At 35.6% G+C, this 20207-nt stretch overlaps 1 long non-coding RNA gene across 1 annotated transcript in view; it reads left to right on the top strand.

Annotated features, from left to right (window-relative positions):
* The first annotated feature begins 4913 nt into the window (after positions 1-4913).
* LOC129658623 (uncharacterized) overlaps positions 4914-20207 on the top strand; it is a 106104-nt gene continuing 90810 nt past the window's right edge. Inside the window, exons 1-2 of the long non-coding RNA XR_008717452.1 lie at positions 4914-4965; positions 5923-6026. This is a non-coding gene — a long non-coding RNA (uncharacterized LOC129658623). The remainder of the gene's footprint in view (positions 4966-5922; positions 6027-20207) is intronic.

The following is a 20207-nucleotide window of genomic DNA, read 5'->3' as shown; positions in this document are numbered from 1 at the left end:
GTATAAAAAGTATTTTAATAACAGTGAAATATGTATTTCTATATATTTCAAATTTTATATCATAAGCATTGAATAGGTGAAGAAACAGTCAATAAAGACTTTACATGCAAAATCTTGTTTTCCAGAGGGATTGTGTTTATTATGTGAGGAATTATCTTCAGATTAGGGTAAGGGGGATAAAAATTATAATCAATTAAAAAAAAAAACTTTTGTGTTTGGAAATTTACTTCCTTAAAATGAATCTTGCTATATCATGGCAGTTACTATTATAGTCTATGAAACATTAACACATGCGAAATGTGCTAAGGAAATTAAGTAAAATCAGTGGGGAAAAAGTACTTTTTTCTTTAATAAGAAATGATGACAACAAAACCCAACCTTACCCTCCAACGTGAAAGGGAAAGCTCCTTTAGCATTCTTGTTTGCCACGTGTACAACTTGCTTAACAAAAATTCATAGGACAAAATTAATGAGAAGCACTTTTATATTCCAATATTTTACCTAGCAATCATATGATTTTGACTCTGTTATTGTGAAGAAATGCAAAAGGAGATTAAGAACTACTTGTCTCGCTCTCAAAAAGATAAGAGGTAATACATAGCCTATCTATCATGTGTATATGTGTGTGATATATATGTATCTATCATGTTTATAATATATATGTATACATAGGTACACTTTAGCTTTAGTTACTTAAAAGCTAAACTGATAGTTATTAGCAAATTTACAAATCATTGATCATGAATGTGAATCTTAGTATTTATATTTTTCTTTTGTTAATGTCAACAGTTATATACATAATGTGTACATCATATGCATATATTTTTTATGTGAAATAGATATATCAGGAAAAAATTAAAAAGAGAACAATTGTGATATAAAGAAAAAAAACAGGATAAGAGACAAAGTTATGGACAAGATGAATGGACAAAAATGCATGTCATATAGTCCTATACAACAACAAGTAGGAAGAAAATTTGTTTCTGAATTACCTCTTAATGATGAGAGCAAAGAAAGTAACAAAATTGATAACATGTTTCAGAATGTTAATAAAATAGGAGCAGTACTTTATTCTGGATAATACTGAAAAACACTTCTCATATGAATTCTCATAAATGTGCTATAGTGTAGAACATTAAGAGCTCTAAAAAATAAATATGTTAGCAAATATCAAGTATTAGTTTCTTGTTTGCATTGTGAAAACTGATTGCAAAATATAAAATTGTATTTTGCTAAAAAAAAAGGCTCTACAAAATACATTTTTGACATTAATGTAAGACAATGCTGATGTTAAAATTCATGTTCAAGTTTTGTGACTCATGGATTTGTCAGTACTTTTTGTTTAAATTTTGAGTGACTAAGCAGTGCATTTTCAAAACACTGAGCATCTAGCTAACAAATGAAAAACTATGATTCAACAAGGACAAATCTTCCTTGGATTTCATTAAAATGATTTTATTATACAGTGTATCACTAGGAACTCATTACAACCTTGTCTCATCTCTATGTCACTAGCCTAAGGCTATATCATAAACCCAACTCTGTGGATATAGACTCATATTTGTTCAAATTTTATAGATATCCAAGACCCAGTGTGCTATATTGATAGGCCCTTAATAAATATTTCATTGACTGATTGAATTGCTGATTGCCGTTCACCCCCTTTACCTTCACCCCTGCCTCTGCTCTTTTTTCTCTTCATGTTCCAGAGTCAATTATTGACTTATATTCTGAGCTCTTAGCTTTCCAGTCTGTGCTGTTAAATATAGGTTTGCCTTTATTTTTCTGTCCCTCCTTCTCCATGCCTCTGGTTCTGTTTTCCTCTAGATGGTAAGTTTCTCCTAAACATGGTCTGCCTTAACACATGCCTTTAAAACTATAGTTGATAAACCATAATTTGATGATGGATTTGGTGTTAATTGTGACGTAGTTTCTCACTGAAGTAATATAGTACTTGTGTTTTTAAAGGTATTTGATGGGGAAATTCCATTATATTGAAATAAATAATGGGAATAACCATTTATTAGTAGAGCTAACCTCTGGAGTGGAGAAGCTACAAAAGCATTACAATTTACCTGGTGTCTGGAGGCCTGGCCATTTTACCTAAAACTTTGTTCATGTGTGGTATTTTGAAAACTGCTTTAGAACAAGTTTCTGGTATTATTTTACTTGCGAATTCACTTGGATATTTGGGAGGGAGGTGGAAATTGACTCAGAATGTTGGAACTTATTTTTGTTGGTGATTAAATGATTATATATTTATTTTATCTTAATTGTTTCTCCTAAAAAACAAAAACTATTTATCAATGCAATCAGCATATTTTCAGAACATATTAAAGCCACTTGTGGAATAAGTTAAGCATCCCTATTTGAACTACTTAAAAGGCAGATTGTCTTTAACATGAGTGGGTTTTGTCAGAACCCTATGATACAGGGTTTATGCAGAACTGAGAATAACTACTAAATGTTTGAAAGAATAAATAATTAAAATTGTTTATAAAAACAACAGAAAGTTGCAAAAGTATATCATTTTTCTTAGGCATTGCAAGTTTGCTGTTAGATTAGATTTGATTATAAGAAATGCCAATTTATTAAATATTTATCATTTTTATTTAATTTTAAATCCATCTACATCTGCAATTGTGGAAATCTAGTGTTTCAAGATACCAAAACCTTGGGGGGAAACCAAAATGGAAAATTGTAATGAGATAAAATTATTTTTAATATGTTACCTATGATGTTTTAAATGCTAGTCTCAAGTACCACAAGAGTTCTAAATTTTTTCCAAGAATGTCTAATGCTGTACAGCCTAAATGATAACTGTGGATTATAATAAAAGGATGGAAAGCAATACTAATACTAATTAATATAGAAGTGAATGTTGAATACAATAATAATATGAGCTAATTTTCCTTTTTCAAAATATTTTTGTATAGATGTAGTTGTTGAACATGTCTAGGGTGGATGGATTTTTCCATGAAATTAACTAAACCTGGGTTTCTAGTGGACTTTTCATCTTGTCTTGCTGGGAGAAGAGCTCTAGGAGATGCTTATTCTTTTACAGGGACGACACAGTCACCTGAAGTCATGCTTTGGTGGATATAAGAGTTTCACCATAATTACCATTAACTATGTCAGAATAATCTCTCTTCTTCTTTCCGCAAGTATCTATAGCCCCTTAGCACTAGTTTCTCTTAAATTCACTAGACATTGTGGATATTTTCTGAGTTGCAAAAGACTGGAAGACTTTAAGTTTTATTTTTTAATTGAAGTAGAGTTGATTTACAATGTTATGTTAGTGTAGAGAAAAGTGATTTGAAGATATATATATACATATATATATATATATATAGTTCTCTATTATGGCTTATTACAGGAGATTGAATATAGTTCCCTGTACTATACAATAGTACCTTATTGTCTGTCTACTCTAAACCTTGTAGTTTGTATCTGCTAGTCCCAAATCCCTATTTTATCCCCCTTACTCCCTTCCCCCTTTGGTAACTGCAAATTTGTTTTCTATGTCTGTGAGTTTGTTTCTTTTTTGTAAATAAGTTCACTTGTGTCATCTTTTTTAAAAGATTTGATTCACATATAAATGATAATGTACGATATTTGCCTTTGTCTGATAATCTAGCACCATAATCTCTCGGTCCATCCAGTGTTGCTGCGAATGGGATTGTTTTCTTATTTTTTATGGTTGAGTAGTATTCCATTTTGTATGTATACCACATCTTCTCTATCCATTCGTCTCTGGATGGACATTTGGGTTGCATCCATGGGAAGAGTGTTTTATATCACTTGTTAATTTCTCATGTCCCAGTCAGAAGAAACCAGTGTTTACTCTTCATCTCTCTCTGTTCTCTGGCACCCTGGCTCATTCTTCTCAGTCATCCTGCCCACTTGCATTACTGCAGGAAAAGACTGCACAGAGTAAATGGATATATCGTCAAAGACTCTGGAAGCTTTCTAGTAAATTTAGCAAATCTATTCCTGAGTTTTGGCTGTCTTATTCTTGTGTGAAGAAGCCAAGGTTTTTCCCACCTAAGAATTGAGTCACTTTCTTGAATTAACAGGAATGATATCTCAGATGAAAACCTTTAAAAAAGTTTCTTCCACATAAAACCTTTTCCTAACTTGTGGCCTCCTGAAAGGGAAATACATTTTTGGTTTGTGTGGACCTTGAAGCACATATATAGTCACACAAACACATGTACACGTGCATACATAATATATGTGTGTGTGTGTGTGTGTGTACCTTCATATATATTTTATATTGCCTTAGAAAATCCTGATTTGATACTATTTTATTGTTTGACCTTGAATATGTTGCTTAGCTTCTATGTCTTCAACTATAAAACATGTGTTTATGAGACTAAGAAAGATGGAAAGTACTTATTAAACTGTCTGATATCAGGAAATTTTTCAATAAATGAATGGTACTTACTATGATACATTTTGTGGTTTATTAAATTTATACAATAATTCTAGCTCTGCTTACCACCCAGGATTTTCATGTGACTCATATAAGATAATTGTATGAAAGTATTTTATACACAGGGAAGTGTCAAACAAATGAAAGGAAACATTGTGATGGGTGCAATACATCAGAGGGGGGAGCTAAAAAAATAAAATACAGCAAGCATAACACAGATGGTACAATCATTTAGTCAGAATGGAGAAGAAAATTCTGACATCTGCTTCTTTGATAATAGTTTGCAAAATCTGCACAGTTTAACAATCTTAACACACCTTATAGCCCCAGTAATGTCCAAAGTAGCAAGAGTGGTGGTTGAAAGCATTAATACACCAATACAAAGGCAGCCCATGCCATGCTATCAGCAGATGACCTTTCTTTGTACTCTCCTCATTTTTCTCTTTCATGATTAATCTAATGTCTATCACAGTGAAAAGAGAAGCACCATGGCAAGAGGATCTGGATGTCTTCATAATGGTTGAAGTCAGGTAAGTCCTTCTTTGCTAAGAAGAATTGTAAAACTGGCTGGTAACCTCTTATTGGGGGCTGGTGTTTTTTTCATTTGATTTTTATTGTGTGTACTATAGAGCTTTAGAATTCTACTAAAGAAAAGCGAAGTTGAAAATTGTGTAGCAATTTGGTGAGCACAAACTCTTGAAAAAAAGAGAGCAAGGAGAGTTGTATAGCCTCCCTATTTTATTTGGGCATTTTAGCTCTTTAATTTCTTAATGGACTACTTTTATAAATATCAGAATAATTCAGTTTCAGTTTATAAATACATTGTCTTGTGGTTCTTCTGAATTAAAATAAATGTAAAACAAAATATAAATTGCTCTCTTACCCTTTATTTTCTAAAGACTACCTTTTTTATTTGAATTTTATTAAATTGGATTAAATGGTTAAAAAATTAAATAGATAAATGATTAAATAGTTAAATGCTTAAAATTTCAAAGAATGCCACTCATTTTATATGTTATACTTTTGGTATTGGTTGATGAGTATTGTTCAGTGTTTTTGAAAAGTTTTCATGTGCCAGGCACTGCGCTAAATGCTAAGGACTTAAGGATAAATAAGATATGTCCCATCACCCCCAGTGAGCATCTGAATTGTTCAAAGAGAGACAGACGAATAGACTAACAATTTTAATACAACGTGAGAGGTGAACTCTATATGCAACATTCTACTGGAGCACACTCTAGAAGAAGGAAAGGAAGTTCTTCAGCTTTAGAAATTTAAAGGGAACCCAAGAAAAATGGTTTTTCAGCAAAACAAGAGGCCTCCTGGGTGGGTGGTAAAGGGATATTCTAGGTGTGAGTTATCTGAAGCTGAAAGAACCGCTTAATGGAGTTAAGAGTACACAATTTAATGAGGAGGAAACAAGAAGTTCATGTTGGATGGAATAAGCACAGACTTGTTAATGAAGAGAATTGACTGTTTTCCTAAAGGATCCAGGCTTATTCGGAAGATGAGGGAGGGGAGATGGTCCCTGGAGACGGTCCCAGAGCACTGGAGTGACACCCACGGATTTTCATTCAGGGAGCTCACTCAAGTAGGTATGCAGAAACAAGGGAAGTGGTTGAGAGCTGGATTTCACAGTGTCCTTTCGGCCACTGTGAGTGCTTTAGATTTTATTCTGAAATGAAGATTCTGAGTAGAGGAGTGACATCAGCTATATCGGATTCAAAGGAGAGTTCTATATCCTTGTAGAGAGTAAACTGTGGGTAAAGAAGTCAAGGCTACCAGGTAGGGGGCTAAAGCACCTATCCAGCACAGAGGTTTTGGTGGCTTGAACAATTGTTGTAGTGTTGGTGAAGGTGTGAGCAGGGTTTGTTTTATAGGATATACCTAGAATGCAGAGCTGAGAGCATTTTCTACTGACTTTAACAGGAAAGTAAAAATTCAAGGTTTCTGGCCCAAGCAATTGGGAAGAATGAGCTGCTAGTCCTGGGGAGGCTGAAGAGACCCTTTCAGGAAAAAAAAAAAAAGGGTGATGTCATATGTTCTGCTATAACTTTGCTAAACTGAGCTAGCTGCCTGTAAGCATCCAAGTGGAAATTATAAGTAGGGAATTATATTTATGAGATTGTATTTGGAGGAGGAATCTGGTTGGAAATACAGACTTGGGAATTGTCAGCATATAAATTTATTTTAAACCGTGGCGATGGATCATTTTCCTGGAGAGGGAGTGTATATTGAGCAGATGAGTCAGAGAACTGAGTGCGGTGGCACTCCACCATGCGGTGCTTGGAAATAAAAAGAGGATCTGGCAAAGGAGCTTGAGAAGAAGTAGCTAGTGCTGCTGGCAAGAGGAGAACCACATGTTCCGCAAATCAAATGAAAAAAAAGAATGTTTTAGAAAGGAAAGAATGAAACTATTGTATTAAATGTTATTGATCAACAGAGGAAATGAAGAAATGAGAAGAAACCATTTGAGTTTAAACTTGCAGATTATTTGTGACCTTGACCAGTTCGATTACATGGTGGGGACAAAAGCATGATTGAAATAGGTTCAAAAGAAAATTGGGAAAAGTGGAAGAAGAGAGAATGAGAAAAGAAAAAGTGGAGATTAAGAAATGTTTGTTCTAAAGATAAGAGTGAATAGGGGCAGTGAATGGAGGGTTATATGGGGGCAAAAGAAAGTTTTTAATTTATAAGATGGAAGATAATAGAGCTTGTTTGTATGTTAGTAAAAATTACCCTGACAAGAGTACAAAGTTGATAATGCAAAAGATAAAAATTTTTAATTTTTATTAAAAATTAATTTTTTTATAAAGGTCTTTAATCAAAATACCTTGAGAATATGGAATCCATTATAAAATGGAATTTAGTGTTAGACAGGAGCTTGGACAAATTTATCATTGTGACAAAAGGGAAAATGTATATAGGTGCAGATGCAAGTGTATTGGTCTACTTGGTGGTGGTGGTGGTTGTTTAGTCGCTTAGTCGTGTCCAACTCTTGTGACCCCATGGACTGTAGCCCACCAGGCTCCTCTGTCTATGGGATTCTCCAGGCAAGAATACTGGAGTAGGTTGCCATTTCCTTCTCTGATTGGCATAGTTAGACTGTTTCAAAACAAATGACAAATAATGGTCCAGATCAAGTCGCTGCTTGGAGACAGAAGTACACAGGTTCAGAGGATACTTGGAAAGCAGTATGGATGGGACTTTGTGCTTGTTTTAAAGTGGAAGATGAGAGAGAAATCTCTTAAAGCTATCTCATAAATTGATCATCAAATAAATTATAATTCAGTTAGTCTAATTTGAACAAAAGATAAAGATTCATGAGTCACCAATTATGGAAGATAAAAATGAGCTAGTGGAGGATACATTATATATTTTGTATATTTTCAATGTGGGATTTTCTTATGCATATTGCATTCAGAAGCATGAGTGCATGCATGAAGCATGAGAACTTTGACAGAACAATGTTCAGGGTAGAAAGAGGAGATAACAGAGTAGAGAGAAGGACAGCCTTTTAAAGCCCAGTTTGAGAGCCCAGATGGATGGATAAAATTTCCCTAGAGAAAAAAAAGCCACTTCCTTCTGAGGTTGTATAGAGTTTGAGAGGGGTAGATTTACATGTATGTTTAGTGGGGAGAGAAGTAAGGGCCTTAAGGTAGTTCTTAACTTACAGTTTCTACTTTCTGTTTGTCATGGATAAGAGATGATGGGACACAGACCTCCTGAGGCATGGGAAGTGGTTAGATGCTTGAATAGTGCTTTGGAAAGTGGTAGGAGGGGCAAACCAAGTAGAATTTAAAGAGGACATATTTGCTAATGAGTGCCAAAGGACTGATGCTTTCTAATGTGGTGCTGGAGAATACTCTTGAGAGTCCCTCAGACTGCAAGGAGATCAAACCAGTCATCTTACAGGAAATCAACCCTGAATATTCATTGGAAGGACTGGTGTGGAAGCTCCAATACTTTGGCTGCCTGATGCTAAAAGCCAACTCACTGGAAAAGAATCTGATGCTGGGAAAGATTGAAGGCAAAAGGAGAAGCGGGTGGCAGAGGATGAGATGGTTAGATAGCATCATTGACTCAATGGACATGAATTTTAACAAACTCTGGGGGACAGTGGAGGACAGAGGAGCCTGTTGTGCTATAGTCTACGGGATCGCAAAGAGTCAGACGTGACTTAGCAACTGAACAGCACCGGTCTTTATGACTGTGTGGCCATTTTTAGCAGGATTCATGGCCTGGGAATAAGAATGGAAATGCTATTGCGGATGGGGATTCCTGTGGATAAGGATTTTAAGAGTAACAGAAATGCAAGCATATGAAGGAGGAAATGAGAATTAATGTTACCAATTATTAAATTCTGTTACATAACAGACACAGTTCTCACTATCTGACCAGACCTTACCATACATTTCTGAGCCTATAGTAAATTTATCCCAGTAGCCATGCTTAGAAGATGTAATTTGACCTTTTCCTGGCCTCAGCTAATTGTTCGCAGAAAGGTACCTGGTTCAGAGGGAGCTTGTCTAAAGACTATGTAACACAGAGTAATCGCCATGTCTCCCAATCAACTGATAGTCAAAGGGGATTACATCTTCAACCTTAATTTTCTTTTGCCGTGTAAGGTAACATGTTCACAGGTTCTAGTGATTAGGATGTGGACCTTTTTGGGGACCCATATTTTGCCTACCTCAGTGTCATAACACGACTCGGTTCAGTTCAGTTGCTCAGTCTTGTCCGACTCTGCATGGGACCCCATGGACTGCAGCTCGCCAGGCTTCCCTGTCCATCACCAACTCCCAGAGCTTGCTCAAACTCATGTCCATACAGTTGGTGATGCCATCCCACCATTTCATCCTCTGTTATCCCCTTTTCCTCCTGCCTTCAATCTTTCCCAGCATCAGGGTCTTTTCCAATGAGTCAGTTCTTCACATCAGGTAGCCAAAGTATTGGAGTTTCAGCTTCAGTCCTTCCAATGAATATTTAGGACTGATTTCCTTTAAGATTTACTGGTTGGATCTCCTTGCAGTCCAAGGGACTCTCAAGAGTCTTCTCTAACATCACAGTTCAAAAGCATCAATTATTTGGTGCTCAGCTTTCTTTATGGTCCAACTCTCACATCCATAACAAGACTACTAACTGAAATCACTCTATTCCTTGAGATCTTGTAAGATTGAGTAAAAATATGATTCTACGGCATGTGAATACTTTAATGTATTCTCTTAAGATTCTCTGCAAATTTTTGTAGAACTTACATTTTTATTGTTATCTCTAGTGCTGAGCTATATTCCTTCTGAAATACTTCACAATCCTAGTCTTTCTGTTACTGTTTTGTGCCATGCCAGACAAAATGGAAAATGTGATTTCTGGCATTGAGGGTGGAGTGCAGGGGATGGGTGATAGATAAAATTAAATAAAAATGTCAGTCTCAAGCTTTTGGATATAGGAACATTTATCAAAGATCAGATCAAGTGGAGGAGAAGTTGGCACAATAGTGGCAATTTATACAGCCAATACCAAATATTTGAAAATTGAACATCCTTAGTCTTAAAAATTATTTCATTCACTCCATTGTAGGGGCTGTTTAAAATTTTTTTCCATTGGCAGTGTCATCCTACAAAGGTTTCTTGACTTTGAAAATCTGCTAGGGCTTTTCCCTTCTTCTCATTCCTTCCTCTTTATTCAATTTAAAAAAAAGGAAAAGAGAGAAGGAAAGCCTTTTTACCTGTCTAGTCCTCAACCGGTCCTCTCTGTCTCTCTGCTTTTTTCTTATTCTGAGGCTAGTTCTTGTTATGAAGCTGTTTTTTTTTTTTCCCCTAAATTAAAAATATTGGTAAAGTGATTCTTCGATATCATAGTCAAGTTTTAAGCATATGTTAATATTATGGAAACTCCTATCCCACTTGAGTAAGTGGTAGATTTTTGCAGTTCTAAAAGTCTTCAGTTCTGAGTTAATTTGCTGCTGATTTAATAACCCTCATAAGTCGAACTGTTGTTGATCAAGGTCAGTATAATAATTATACTAGATCTTCTGGCGGAAATATTTAAGACAAAGGATAATTTCACTTTTACTCCTGTGTGGTGTTACAGACACTGTATTTAACTTTATGTATAATTGACTTTTTGTACTTTATATGTTCTTTAGTAATGGAACAAAGATTGCATGTTTTAAAAGGATTTCATGTTACAAAATACAAATGTATTTCAAAAATGACATTAAATACTTGCTGTTTAGAGGGCATTGTTCTGAAGAAAGTTTTATCCTTGTAAAAATTTCTCTATAATAAAATATTTATATTGTTTGAATATTATAACTTCCATGTCAAGAAATGTAATTAGAAAGATGGCAACAATAACCCTGTGTACGAGACAGCAAAAGAGACACTGAGGTATAGATCAGTCTTATGGACTCTATGGGAGAGGGAGAGGGTGGGGAGATTTGGGAGAATGGCATTGAAACATGTATAATATCATGTATGAAACGAGTCCCCAGTCCAGGTTCGATGCACGATACTGGATGCTTGGGGCTGTTGCACTGGGAGGGAGGAGGTGGAGGGTTCAGGATGGGGAACACAGGTATACCTGTGGCAGATTCATTTCGATATTTGGCAAAACTAATACAATATTGTAAAGTTTAAAAATAAAATAAAATAAAATAAAAAAGAAATGTAATTAATGAAAATTAGGAGAAAAATTCAGAGTAATTATTATTCAAAAGGTTACAGTGAATTCATATGTAATACAAGGTATTTAGGATTAAATTCATTATTGGATTGCATTCTAACTATAGATAGGACCCATATATTGTGAATGGTAGTGGGGTAATTGGGAGAAGTGTAAATAATCATAACCTTACATATTGTCTCAGCATGCCATATCAGATCAGATCAGATCAGATCAGTTGCTCAGTCATGTCCGACTCTTTGCGACCCCATGAATCGCAGCACGCCAGGTCTCCCTGTCCATCACTAACTCCTGGAGTTCACTCAGACTCACGTCCATCGAGTCAGTGATGCCATCCAGCCATCTCATCCTCTGTTGTCCCCTTCTCCTCCTGCCCCCAATGCCTCCCAGCATCAGAGTATTTTCCAATGAGTCAACTCTTCACATCAGGTGGCCAAAGTACTGGAGTTTCAGCTTTAGCATCATTCCTTCCAAAGAAATCCCGGGGCTGATCTCCTTCAGAATGGACTGGTTGGATCTCCTTGCAGTCCAAGGGACTCTCAAGAGTCTTCTCCAACACCACAGTTCAAAAGCATCAATTCTTCTGTTCTCAGCCTTCTTCACAGTCCAACTCTCACATCCATACATGACCACAGGAAAAACCATAGCCTTGACTAGATGGATCTTTGTTGGCAAAGTAATGTCTCTGCTTTTGAATATGCTATCTATCTGGGTTGGTCATAACTTTCCTTCCAAGGAATAAGCGTCTTTTAATTTCATGGCTGCAGTCACCATACTCCCTTTTAAAAACTTACCAGTAGTGCTCACTTCTGTTTTCAAGAAATTATCTTCTGTTGTTTGATATTACCAGGTAATTCCATCATGTTACTGAATCTTGATGAGGATTTGGGGATATCATTATGGTAAAAGAATCATAGGGTAGGGGAGAGGGATGAATTGGGAGATTGGGATTGACATATATAGGCCATTGATACTATGTATAAAATAAATAATGAGAACCTACTGTATAGCTCAGGGAACTCTAACCAGTGCTCTGTGGCGACCTAAATGTGAAGGAAATCTAAAAGGAGAGGATACATGTATACATATGGTAGACTTCCCTCATAGGTCAGTTGGTAAATCATGTGCCTGCAGTGCAAGAGACCCAGGCTCAGTTCCTGAGTCGGGAAGATCCCCTAGAGAAGGAAATGGCACCCCACTCCAGTATCCTTGCCTGGAGAATCCCATGGACAGAGGAGCATGACAGGCTACAGTCCATGGGGTTGTAAGAGTTGGACATGACTTAGCAATTAAACCACCACTATGCATACATATAGCTGTACACAACTATACACAAAGCAACTCTATTATAATAAAAATTAACTAAAAAAAATCATACAGTCTTAAAGTTTCAGCATGAACAGTACTCCCAGAACTTCATGAGAATCAGAATCAGTCTTCTCCATAGCCCTCCAGAGGACCTGACTTGAGTGAAAATGTCCTGGACAATAGTGAGAAATTGGAGGTTTGTCTTTGCCATCCAACTTTCTCTTTTTCTCTGGTGTGCCTGATCTTGTGTCGCTAGAAGGCATCCCATTTTGCAGAATCACCACAGATTCAGTTCCTTTACCAGAGGTGCTTAAGCCATACCTTCAGGATCACCTCTAAATCAAACTTCTACTCTCAAAGTGTTGTCAAATCTTCGATATCAGTAAAATTCAGGCAAGCCCAATTTATTTGCTTTTAGTATTCTTAAAGACTACTTTGGCCAAGATAAAAATTGGTTTGGTGAATTCCTGAAGCACTCACCTTTATCCCTGTCACTTCTGCTTTTCTAAAGACTGAGAAAAATAGAGCCAGTCACTCTACTCTGTAACCAATAACTAAAAAGTCATTTCTGAGGGTATAAATAAAAATGAGAATATGATATTGTTTATACACTTTTATGGCAATTGAAAGAACACAAGAAGAAACTGAAGCTCCTACGTACTGGACAGTTAACAAGTGTGAGATACCACATCTGTCTTATGACAGACACTATCGAATTAGGAAGGTAGAAGGTTGGTCTGGTCAGGCAGCTGGCCCAAGGAAGGATCACAGCATTTTGCACTGTTTGAAGCTGAACCCAGAGAAACCTATAGCTTTTACTTTTCACACACTTCCATTCTAACTCTGTTATTCAGGGACATTTCCAAATATTGAAAAAAATAAATGAGTTGAATATGGTTTTTTTACTTTAAAAATCAGCAAAGATAATTTTAAACTGACAATAACTGAGTATTTTTGTTATTATGAACATTTTCTTTTCTCAGACAAAGAGGATCATTCTAGTTCATTGCCTTAAGCATCAGACCAAGTGTTTAAATAAATGCAAGTCAATTTAAATATTTTAAACATTTTCTTAATGTTTTTGTTTGTTTTTGCATTTGGCACTTTTGAGGACCTAGAAAGTGGTATGAACACTCCTGAGAAAAATGCTCAGTTGCCTAAAATGTTGTGTTTAGAAATCTCCTAAAGCTTATCTTTATACCCAAGCTTGAAAAATCTCTGAATGAGAGAACTGTGATAAGGGAGCAATCTAAATAATTTTGCAAGCATTGTTAACAATTTTCAAATAAAATACTGTATTAATTTCACAGAAAGCAAAAAATTAAAAAAAGAATGAATTGAGAGCTACACATTCTTGATAGAAGCATACAGTATAAGAGGCTTTAAGTGGTTATAAATGATGACAAGGAAAGACTTAATGTAATTACTCAGGACAGATCTACACATTTTTAAGTAAATAAATATAGTATGTTTGCATTAGAAATTTTATCATGCTGAATAAGCAGATATATGTGAAATCTCCATTGGTAAAATGTCCATTTTTAATTCTTTGTAAAAGTTGAGTTTGCCCTTTACAATTTTATTTTTACTTTCTTTTTTATTTCTTACTTCTTTGCTGAAATGTCTGGTTAACACTTAAATCCCATTAAACTTCATCTTCTGCTGATGCTAGGCAGCCCCTCAGGCTGAAGAATAACAGTAAATAATAGAAAAATAGCAAATATGCTTCATTTGGCTGTATTCATTGGTCTTTATTAATCCTTTGGGCCACACTATTTGTCTTTTGTTAACTGTGCTATATTCTTGAATGTGTGAAAACAGTCTTTAATCAAAATTATGCCAAGCCATCTCTGGGATCAAGCTTTCACATTTGGAAGAGGATAACAAGCTGGACATTGGGTGCTATAAAAGTTTGAATCGTGGTTAAAGAAAAACAAACAGATTTGTTCAAGAGCAGCAGTGAAAACTCCAGGGAAATTGTTTACTGCTCTTGGCATTAACAATGTTTAAAACCAATGGTGCTTTGAGTCCATAGACCATATCAACTAAGGAGCATTAAACTTCCAAACAGTCAGCCCTGGGGTTTCTTGGAAGGATTCAGACCTCTCTTCAACAAGACATGAAAAGTATAAATATTTTTAATGGACTAAATTTGAGATCCCTGGTGTCAGTAATATCAGTCAACAACTAAGTACTCAATAGGTATAGATGTGAGTCTGAGTGAACTCCAGGAGTTGGTGATGGACAGGGAGGCCTGGCATGCTGCGATTCATGACACAACTGAGCGAATGAACTGAACTGAACTGTAAGTTTCTAAGGGCTAAGAATTCTGATTAATACATGTAATTAAAATGACTATAATTAAAAAAGGTAACCACCAAAAAAAAAAAAAAAAAAAAGAAATAATGAGGGGCATCACATAATAACAAAGGGTTCAGTACTCCAAGAAGTCATAATAATTCTTGATGTGTATGTGGAGTAGGAAATGGCAACCCACTCCAGTATTCTTGCCTGGGAAACTCCATGGACAGAGGAGCCTGGTGGGCTGTAGTCCCTGGGGTCACCAAGAGTTGAACACGACTGAGTGCAAATGCACACACATATGCCTAACAATGGAGCCAAACCATGTAAGGCAAAAACTGATAGAACCTAAAGGTGAAATAGATGAATCCACTATTATCATTGGAAACTTCAATACGTCTCTATCAAAAATGGACAGATCCAGCAGGCAGAAAATCAGCAAACACATAGTTGAACTTGATAACACCATCAATCAACTGGATATAATGAACATCTATACACTGTTCATTTAACAACAGCAGAATACACATTTTTCTCAAGCTCATATGGAACATTTACCAAGAACAAAAATAATACAAAGTCTGATTTCATAGTGCAACTAAATTAAACTAGAAATCAATAATAGACAGATGGAAAATCCAAAGATACTTGGAGATTAAACAACACTTCCAAATAACATTTGAGGCAAAGAAGTAATCTCAAGAGGAAAAGAATATTTTGAATTAAATGAGACTGAAAATACGAATCATCAAAACTTCTGGGATGCGGTGAAAGCAGTACTTAGGGAAAATTTATAGCACTAAATGCATTTTTTTAAAAAGAAAATAACAAAAATGTAAAGATCAATAATTTAAGCTTTTACTGAAGGAAACTTAAGAAAAGCAAAATCCAAAGTAAGTGGAAAATAAACGATAATAAGTAGAACAGTAATCAATGAACTTCTAAAAAGGAAGTTAATAGAGAAACAAAATAAAAAGCTGATTCTTTGAAACAAAAATGATAAGCATCTACCCAGACTTAACTAGGAAAAAAAAAGGATAAAACTAAATATTATGTTGAAATGAAAGAGGAGACATTACTATAGATCCCATTGACATTAAAAAAATAGAAAATGAATACTGTGAACAACTTTATACTCATAAATTTGATAACCTAGATGAAATGAAAGAATTCCTTGAAAGATACAATCTTCCAAAACTAATACAAGAAGAAACAGACAATCTGAATAGGCCTTTATTAATTTAAACAATTGAATCAGTAATTATTAACATTTCAAAAAAGAAAATACCAGGCCCAGATGGATTAAGCTGGTGAATTCTAACATACACTTGAGAAAGAAATTACATGAATTTTCTATAATCTCTTACAAAGGACAGGAGCTGAGAGAATACTTCCTAACTCAGTTTGTCAGTTTTCTTAGAAAACTAAATTTACCCTTCCTAGATGATCTAGTGATCAGGGTCTTTGGTATTCACTCAAGTGAGTTGAAAACTTAAGTCCACATAAAAACTTGCACACAGATATTTATAGCAGCTTTATTAATAATTACTAAAACTTAGAAATAACCAGTAATGTCCTTCAGTAAGTGAATGGATAAACTATGGCACACTAAGGAATATTCCTCAGTGCTAAAAAAGAAATAAGCTATCAATCAAGTCATGAAAAGACAAGGAGAAAACTTAAATGTATATTACAAAGTGAAAGACACCAATCTGAAAAAGCTACATGCTGTTTGATTCCAATACATAACATTCTGAATAAAGCAAAACTGGAGCAAGTAAAGGGATATGTGGTTTCTGATCATTAAAGAGAAAGTAGGGATGAATAGTTAGAACACAGAGGATTTCAGGGTCAGTGAAACAAGTCTGGATAATACTATAATCTGGATATACTACGGCATAATTTGTGGATTGTGGATATGTGGCATTATTTTCTAAACTCATAGACTATACCACACCGAGAATGATCTGTAATATAAACTATGAACTTTGGATGGTGATTCACTGATGTAGGTTTATTGATTGTAACAAATATACCGTTCTGGTAAGGAATGGTGATGATGAGGAAGCTAAGCATGTATGGAGGCATGGGGATACAGAATCTTTGTATCTTTCACTCAGTTTTGCTGTGAATCTAAAACTGTGCCAAAAAATAAAGTCTGTTTAAAAAGCCCCATATTTTCTCATTATAAATGACACTAATATGGAAGATTTCTAGAACATGTCTTAAGTGGGCATATATATTTCATACTACTTTGTTAACTCATGAAGTAGGTTCAAACTCCTTTATAAAAGGAAAAATATTGAAGTATTTCCAGTTTATGATATTTAATATGAACATCACATTTTTTTAGCTTCTGAAAAATATTAAACATTCACATGAAATACCCTACAATGAAAGTTATCACAGCTATTGCATTACTTATCAAGTTACTTCAATAACTTGTTGTTGTCATCATTCAGTCCCCCAGTCGTGTCCGATCTTTTGTGACCCCATGGACTGCAGCATACTGGACTTCCCTGTCCCTCACCATCTTCCAGAGTTTGCCCAAGTTCATGTCCATTGCTTCCCTGATGGCTGAGCTGGTAATGGATCCACCTGCAATGCAAGAGACCTGGGTTCAATCCCTGGGTTGGGAAGATCCCCTGAAGAAGGGAATAGCTACCCACTCAAGTATTCTGGCCTGGAGAATTCCATTGACTGTATAGTCCATGGGGTCACAAAGAGTCAGACACGACTGAGAGACTTTCACTTTCATGTCCATTGCACTGGTGATGCCATCCAACCATCTCATCCTCTGTCACCCTCTTCTCCTTCTGCCTTCAATCTTTCCCAGCATCAGGGTCTTTTCCAATGAATAGGCTGTTCGCATCAGGTGGCCAAAGTATCAGAACTTCAGCTTCAGCATCATTCCTTTCAATGAGTATTCAGGGTTGATTTCCTTTGAGATTGGCTGATTTGATCTCCTTGCAGTCCAAGGGACTCTCAAGAGTCTTCTCCAGCTCCAGAGTTGGAAAGCATAAATTCTTCAGCGGCTCTCAGCCTTCTTTATGGTCCGTCTGTCACAACTGTAACGTGACTACTGGGAAAAACCGTAGCCTTGACCATATGACCTTTGTCAGCAAGATGATTGCAATAACTTCAATAACTTAGCTGCTTCATATTATATTGGATTTTCAAGCTGTTCCAAAAAAAGCAAAGCAGAAATTTAAGTAGGCAAAATACAGAGATTAGAGGAAAATAGCCAGGTTTTAGTAATCTAATGATGATCTTAGTGATCTAGTCTGCCAGAGAAGAGTTCAGAATATTTTCCTTTATTGTTGCTCATTTTCTTTATAGGATACAATGACACATAATGGCTCTAAAACAAAGTTTTCTACCTAAAATGAGAGAAAAAAAAAAAGAGTTGTTTATCAGTTTTGGCCTTATTTTTGAACAACTGTCTTGTTTTAAAAACAGTATGAGCTTACAGAGAAGCAGAGTTTTATAGTTAAACTACTTTTTCAATCATGCAATTATACAAAAGCACCTTAAAATTAATTAATATATCTCTAATTAAATATAAAATATCTCACATTATTATCTACTCTATATTTTAGTATATAATATTTTATTATTATTAGTGCATGTATCTTTACCCTTCTAAATTATAAACTCACTCAACTGGTACACTCTTTCCTATTTATTTGCTTGTTTTTTTTTTTTTAGGCATACCTGTGTGTGTGTGTTAGTCAGTCACATCTGACTCTGTGAACTCATGAACTTCAGCCCACCAGACTCCTCTGTTCATGGAATTCTCCAGGCAAGAATACTGAAGTGGATAGCCATTCCCTTCTCCAGGGGATCTTCCAGATCCAGGGATCAAACCTGGGTCTCCAGCATTGCAGGCAGCTTCTTTACCATCTGAGTCACCAGAGAAGCCCCTTTTTAAGGCTTAGTACTTTTGCAATGGACATGAACTTAGGCAAACTTCAGGAAATGGTGAGGGACATGGAGGCCTGGCATGCTGCAGTCCTTGTGGACTCAAAGAGTTGGACACGACTGGGCGAATGAACAACACTTAAAAAAAATATTATTTATTTACTTTATTGAGGCATAGTTGATTTTCCATATTATATTAGTTACATTAGGTGTACACATGGTGATTCAAAAATTATGTACAATATACTTTCCAGAGTTGACTTTCACTATTTACTGAATAGATGTGTAAATAAAACTAAGAATTTATACATTTTACCTATTCAAAGTAAAGCAAGACTGAATTGTGTAGGTGAATATGTAACCATTGTCAGTCTATTTAATAAAAACTTTTTCTTAATTTTTAATATTCTTTTAACATTTACTAAGCACTTACTATGTGTAAGATACTATTCTGTGTACTGAAGATATATAAGAAAATAAGTATATATGAAACTAACACAACATTGTTAATCAACTATACTCCAATGTAAAATAAAAATTTTGTATATATATATATACACACACACACACACACACACATATATATATATATACATAAAAGAAAGTGAAACAGTAGCTCACATGGAGCCTTTACTCTTATGGACAGAAAACAAATTTATGAAATAATTAAAAAATAAGTAAATTAAATAATATGTTAAGAATTAATACATTTTATGGAAAAATAAGCAGGGAAATGAGAGAGGTGGTACCAGGCATTGGGGTTTGTAATTTCAAATAGTTAAGCCAGGGAAGGGATCAGGGAGACAGAGACATTTGAACAAAGACTACAAGAGAGTGAGGGTGAGCCACATGAGAATCTGAGAGGAGAGCATGCCAGGCTGAGGGGACAAGAAGCGTAAAGGTCTCGAGGCAGGAAAGTGTCCTGAGTCTTCCCAGAATAGCAAGGAGGCAGTTGTAGCTAGAGTGAGTCAGCTGGTGTGAGTAGCACAACAAGTCAGAGAGACCATGACAAACTCAATCATGCAAGGTCTTGGAGGTCATTGTAAGACTTCTGACTTTTACTCTGAATGTGAGGGGAAGAATCGGAGGATTTGAGCCAAGAAATGGCATGATCTGAACTGCATCCTAAATGGGATCACTTTGCTGTAATGTTGAGGATGGACTGTAGACACTCAAGGTGGAAGTAGGGAGACAGACCAGTTAGGCAGGAAATGATGGTGAGCAGAACTAGGGTGGTAGCAGTGATGGTAATGAGAGGTGGTTAGTATCTGTACATACTTGGAATTAAAGTCAATATTTGGCTTTTTAATGGAAAGGAATCAAGCCTAATAGCAAGGTTTTAAACTAGCAACTAGAAGGACTGGGTTGCTATTGAGAGGGAAGTCTGATGGGGGAACAGATTTGTGCAGATTAGAAACTTACTTTTGAAAGGTTAAGTTGGAAGCACCAGACAAACATCTTATAGCAGTTCCTTTCCATACAAAGTTCACTTCAGTTCAGTCCCTCAGTCGTGTCCAACTCCTTGTGACCCCATGGATGTCTGCACACCAGGCTT

The sequence above is a fragment of the Bubalus kerabau genome, chromosome 8, assembly GCF_029407905.1.
Source record: "Bubalus kerabau isolate K-KA32 ecotype Philippines breed swamp buffalo chromosome 8, PCC_UOA_SB_1v2, whole genome shotgun sequence".
Taxonomy (NCBI): Eukaryota; Metazoa; Chordata; class Mammalia; order Artiodactyla; family Bovidae; genus Bubalus; species Bubalus kerabau.
Note: the sequence above shows the minus strand (reverse complement) of the source record. Positions and strands in the feature narration are given on the sequence as shown.